Here is a 6076-nt window from a genome sequence, read left to right as displayed (position 1 = left end):
CCCCCCCGTTGGGCGCTGCCATTAGTTGCTCGCTCTGTGGCTAAGTTCAAAGAAAGGGAAGGAGAGGAGTGTGTGTGGCTACGTCCGGGGTCGGGGGCTTTATATAGCAATCATGACTGAGCTACGTGCATTATGTGTGGTGATAGGCCATGAGATTCGATTCTGTATTCGCTAAGCTGTATGCCAAAGGATAACTACATACTCCGTATTATTTACTTCTGTTGGCAAAACAAACTGCTTTTGCTACTCTATCGCGCAACAACGACGTGCTTCCGTTTTTCAAGAAAATGTTGGTCAAGTGCATCCCAGATTTTTGTTGAAAATAGAGAAGGGCAGCGGACCGGGGCAGCTGCTGGGGCCGTATCTAGACAGTGGGTGGGGCTCAAGGAGTTTGGTCCGACACTGAGCAAGCAAGCACCAGAGCGGAAGCTGCTCGTCCCTCGGAGACCAATGCCAAAAATTGAGAAGGCAATGCCACTGAACCTCCAGGGCATGGAGGCGGGAAGCGCGCTCTAGGAGGCCGGCAGTCCTGGACTTCCGACATGGGGAGGGAGGTGAGTGGGGAAGGGTGGAGGGATACTATACCCGAGGAGGGGAGCAGAGATACGGTGGAGGTGACAGACGATCTAGATTTCTAGGAGACGAATGGGCAGAGTATGTTCTGGTTTAGTGTCTTGGCTACCATGGATGGATTGGGTTTTTTTATTCAACAAGGGAACCAACCCTATCTTCTTAATCTACAGGGAATCCGCAACCCAACCAAATGGTGTGGTTAGCTTCTACAAACAAGTTAAGTTGGTGAGTGGGGGTTTGGTGGGTAGGGTAGGGTGGAATACTCTACAAGACTTCGATGATAAGTAAAGGCGTATCTAGAGGTCACCTTAGAATAGGGCCCAAGGAAATTTTTAGGGGATAGGTCCGAAAAAGAGGAGTGATGGGCACCCATACTAGGAGGCACACATAATACATTCCTCCTTGACAGCCCATCCTCGATCGGTGTGCTTTGGACCACGAACAACTGGTCCTGAAATTTCAACCCTGCGTGATCCGTGAAGCATCCTTGCTTGCCCTACGGCGACCTTCGCCATTTCATGCTCGCCGTCACCCCGGTACCTGAGCCCGCGTCGGACCTCGTGTCACCTCAGAATAATGTCAGGAACCCCGCGTCCATTTATACATTAAAACTAAGTAGTATATTCGTTCGCACATGTTAAATCGATATGGACGTGATAAATTTGGGGTACCCATTTCATAAATATGGCACAAACATTTATACATAAATTTTTTTTTATTTTATTTAAAAATATGTTATTAACATTTAGTCTTTCAAATCTATTAAATTCCAGCCACTGATTTCTAATACTTATTGAAGAGCACCTGCAAGCGCTTGGGGAATCAGGTATGTTAGGCATCCTCTTGATCGTCTTCTTCCGACGATAGCCACCCCCTGATTAGGGGCCACCATTACTCGCTCAGTGACTGGCATACAGAAAGAAAGCAAGAATAGAGAAGGTCAATGCAGATGAGTGCGTTACTACATCTCGAGGTAGGGGGTGGGTAGATAACAAGTGATAGGAGATGAATCACTAAGATGAGCTATCTACATTAAAAATCCTCATTGGCATTGAGATTTGTTCTCCTCTCTGCCGAATTGTGAGGTCTATGCAGAAAAGTGTAACTCAGTATTTACAAAAAAATGGATGAAAATTTGAAGAATTTCTGAAACGTAAATTACTGTTTGGTTAAGTATGTACGATCAGATTAGCACATCTCTTAATTAAGTAAATGAGACGAAAACTCTAGTAAGTTTGAAACTCAGTGGCGCCGTATATATATATATATTTTTCGGGGAACATAGAGAAATTTATTCGACCAAATGCTCTCTGGACCATCATGCAAGAGACTACTGACCCTGAATCTGGAAGGTTCGGCCAGCCAACTCTCAGTTAAAATACATAGATGTGCAGAGATTCTTGGCACAAAGATGAGATGGAGTGCCGAAGCACGGACTACATATTGAATCAAATGTAGTAATATCAGGACCTAGCTGACCTATTTCTGCAATGATTGGAGCCACAACTGAACAATAATTGTCACAAGTATTCCAAAGATTAAGAACTGCCAGGCAATCAGTCTAGACTAAGACTTTTGGGAAGCCTCTGATGTTAGCAAAATTGATGCCCTCTCCAACGACTTTGTTTTAATATAAGTTGAACAGTAACTCCAAAGAGCAGTTTGCTCCTGGTTCCCATAAACCTAGTTAAATATCAAACAACAAATCCATCTCCTTCAATGGAATTGTTAAAGCTTACAGCTATATCCATGTTTAACATAATGATATCATCTTGTCGAGACCGCCATCCATGGCCTAACCAAATATACCGTTTCTTGCAAGGGATGTCCAGAAGTAAAAGTGCTTGTTTTGGGAGGATTGAGTTTACCCGATCAAGCTACTCTTTCTCAAGCAGGTGTCTAACTATTCTAGTAGTTCCAAATAGACTACATGATGGTAATAATATTTTATTGCTGGTTATTCGTGTACAACTAATCTGACAGGATATCAAGGGCCAATGTATTTGGATGGAGCCATGGTAGTCGAACATGAAACCATAACCCAGCTCATGAGTTTTAATGTCATACTAAATAATGATTCTCAATGCAGTACCCAGCTCAGCCAAGGAAATTCCTCTCCGGCCGCTTCTATATAAACCTCGGTGACCCTGAGAGATCTTCCTCCACCTCCTCTTTCCTCTTCCTTCATCCCCGACCCTGAGCGACCGAGCAATGGCGGCCAGGAGGATGGGTGGCAACGACTGGAAGAAGACCATCCCCCGCCAGATTATCAAGGAGGACGCCCAGTATGTGTGCTGTCCTAGGCGTAAGCGGGCGCTGTTCAACAAGGCCAGCGAGCAGGCCCTGCTAATCGGTGCCCAGGTGGCGGTTGTCATCTTCATGCCTGACAGCAAGGCCTTCTCCTTCGACCATTCATCCATTGACGCTGTCGTCAAGCACTTCAGGGCGGGGGACGATGCGGAGGTCCAGAGCGCCGCTGCGGACAACTGGTTGCTGACGCTGCGCCCGCAGCATGGCGAGATGCTCACAGATCTGGCGGAGCAGAAGAAGCACGCGGACGACGCCCTTCCCCAGGAGCATGCCGCGGGGGACCACGGCATGGGTGGACCCAGGTGCGAGCAACATGTGGTATGAGGACATGGCGGCCTTTGCCACCGTGCTAATGCAGGAGCAGGCCACTGGACGCACAAACCAGGTTGTCATGGAGGCCTTTTACCTTGACATCAGCCGTAAGCTCTAGGTGCTCCCGCCACCGCCATCACCCCAGCTCTTTGGTACCCCGGGTTATCAATCAGATTGGGCGAAAACATGTTTGAGCATATGCACCCGGGCCCTTCTTATCTAGTCACTCATTTTCTACATCGCGATTCGTGGAAGTACTTTTTTTTTGTTTCTCATATGGAACATGTTTTGAACTTCAAACTTTGCAGCACAACAAAGTTTTCTAACTAGTATGTGGCATAAAACTTTCATAATTTTCATCCAACAGAAATAGGCAAATGAAATTTGTTTGATTAAAAAAATCTCTTTTTTAGTATTTATGTTGGAGGAAAAAATCTGAAAGTTATATCCCACATTCTATGTACAAAGATTTGTTGTGGTGAAAACTTTGAAGTTCAATACATGTTTTATATGGAGTAGGGCGTTTTGGAGCTCGGCCTCCATGGAGGCCGGATTTTTTGAAAAAATCAAAATTCGCACTTTTCAATTTCAAAAAATCTGAAAAAAAATCATACATGTAAACAAGGATGTTACGTGTATGTATGTAAAATTTGAGGATGAAATACCCTAAAATGCGATCTGTGCAAAAAAAGACAAATTCATGGACTTTGAGGATGAATAGTGCATTTACTAAAAAGCCTTAGATTTGTTTTTTTGTGTAGCACTCATTTTAAGGTGTTTCGTCCTGAAAATTTACACACATATGCTTTATGTCTCTAAGTATGTGTGTATATCTTTCAAAAAAATGAAACGTGAAAGTTTGAATTTTGACAAAGTCAAACTCGGGCTCCATGGAGCCCGAGCTCTAAAGAGCATTTTCGTTTTATATGAGAGAAACAAAAAAGTTAAATTTTCATGTAGTTGGTTCTGCAGCAGAGATCTCAAAGCAACATTGGAGCAGCCAGGATAGCAAGGGCCGGGTGCGTATGCTAAAAAATTCTGCATCCTTGAGTTCGGTAGCAGCAGCTTATGCACGCATGCAGCAGATGCAGATGCAGATGGCGATGCATCCACCACGGGCGTTCGCTGCCGGCATGGAGATGCAAATGGTGATGCACCCGCCGTCGGGATGCACATGGTGATTCCTCAGCAGCCAGGGTTCCCCGGGGGGTGGAGCTGGAGATCCAGCTACAACCATAGTTCTCCGCTAGGACGGAGATTGAGCTGATGCTGATGGCCATGTTGCCGGCGATGCCGGAGTTCCCCACTGGGATGGACATGTTGCAGCAGTGGCTCGGTCCGAAACTCGGCTTCTCCTACAAAGGAGAAGAAGACATGGACGTGGATCGGTCGTTTAGTTCGTGGTCACAGTTATATCTAGAAAAAAATCGTGCAAGATCTTTTTAGTTCGTTGGTTCAATTGTCATAGTAGTACTGTATTAGTTAAATTTATGGTACTGTAATCTTTTTTGTATCGGTTGAAATATTTAATGAACGAAATACTACTACTAAGCCTTTTCATTGGTTCTCTCCATGCTTCCAATGAAGAAGAACCATGCGTATACCCTATGACACGAACGACACCCAATAGCTAGCCTGTGACATGGAGGAGAGAGGGGTCAACGAGCTTGGCTCCTTGATATTTCTCGAAAGTAAATTATTTTTGACACCGATGTTACTTGAATTTTGGTTCTTAATTTTTCATGTTCTAGATCATTTTTGTTCCTCTCCCCAGAACGTCGTCATGCTATGTAGATCCATTTATTTCTGGATCGGTTCCGTTTCTGAATTTTTCACAGCTCATCATGTGCCGAAATATTTATTTTTTAGATCCAAACAATGTGTTCAATGGTTCTGTATGATGTGAACTCTGTGTGCGTCCGTGCATTCCTTCCTTTTGTTCTAATCATGATGTTATTTGGAGGTGAGGAATTCTGTTCTTGCAATCCGTGGGATATGACGCATATGCCAAAATTAATATGAAGAATAAAAACACTTTGTCCACACATTTGGAACTTTTATAGATTTGGTTATTTGTTCACGCTAAGAAATTTGCAAAGTGTTCTTTTTTTTCATGTTAACTTCATGCCATCTCGTAGTTCAGATCTTGCAATTTTTTCATGCTTAACTCCGTGTCTTTTTAGTTGTTCAGACACATGTTTTTCATGCACAAGTTCATGATTTTTAACTAATCGGGTCTTGCTTTTTTTCATGCTCGGGTTGATGATTTTAGTTGTTCATATCTTGCATTTTTTTCATGCTTAAGTTTATGATTTTTAGTTGTTCAGATCTAGCAATTTTTAGTTGGTGCATGTAGTTATCCTTTGACGCGTGAGTTTTAATGTACACAGCTTAGTGAATACCGAATTGAATGTCATGGCCTATCTCGACATTTAATTTACGTAGCTCAGTGAAGCAATTCCTCACCGGCCGCATGCTATATAAATGGCCCGACACCGAGACGTAGCCACACACATTCCTCTTCCTCCCTTTCTCTGAGTGAGGGAGGAAGAAGACCGTCATCCACCGGATCGAGCAGGAGGATGCCCGTCACGTCTACTTCTCCAAGAGCTGTCTAGGGTTCTTTATTTTTGACAGCGCCGTAAAATCGGGCCAGCAAGACAGATCGTGTCAGCCAGATTGCATGCGTGCCATGAACACTCCAGAACAGCAGGTACTGTAGATTAGTTTATAGGAGAAATGTTCACAACATATAAATGTTTTTCCGCACAATTTTATAAAAATGCTTGTAACATGTGAAGAAACTCTTTCTGTAATTTTAGTTAATGTTCAGAACACAAATGCCCCCAGATATTTTCAAATTGTTCATGTCATTTTTGGA

At 43.7% G+C, this 6076-nt stretch overlaps 1 pseudogene; it reads right to left on the bottom strand.

The window, feature by feature from the left end:
- LOC123057372 (agamous-like MADS-box protein AGL62) overlaps positions 1 to 2761 on the bottom strand; it is a 3832-nt pseudogene extending 1071 nt beyond the window's left edge.
- Between the last annotated feature and the right edge of the window lie 3315 nt (positions 2762 to 6076).

Source organism: Triticum aestivum, chromosome 3A, assembly GCF_018294505.1.
Source record: "Triticum aestivum cultivar Chinese Spring chromosome 3A, IWGSC CS RefSeq v2.1, whole genome shotgun sequence".
Lineage (NCBI taxonomy): Eukaryota > Viridiplantae > Streptophyta > Magnoliopsida > Poales > Poaceae > Triticum > Triticum aestivum.
This window is presented reverse-complemented; position numbering and strand designations above follow the sequence as displayed.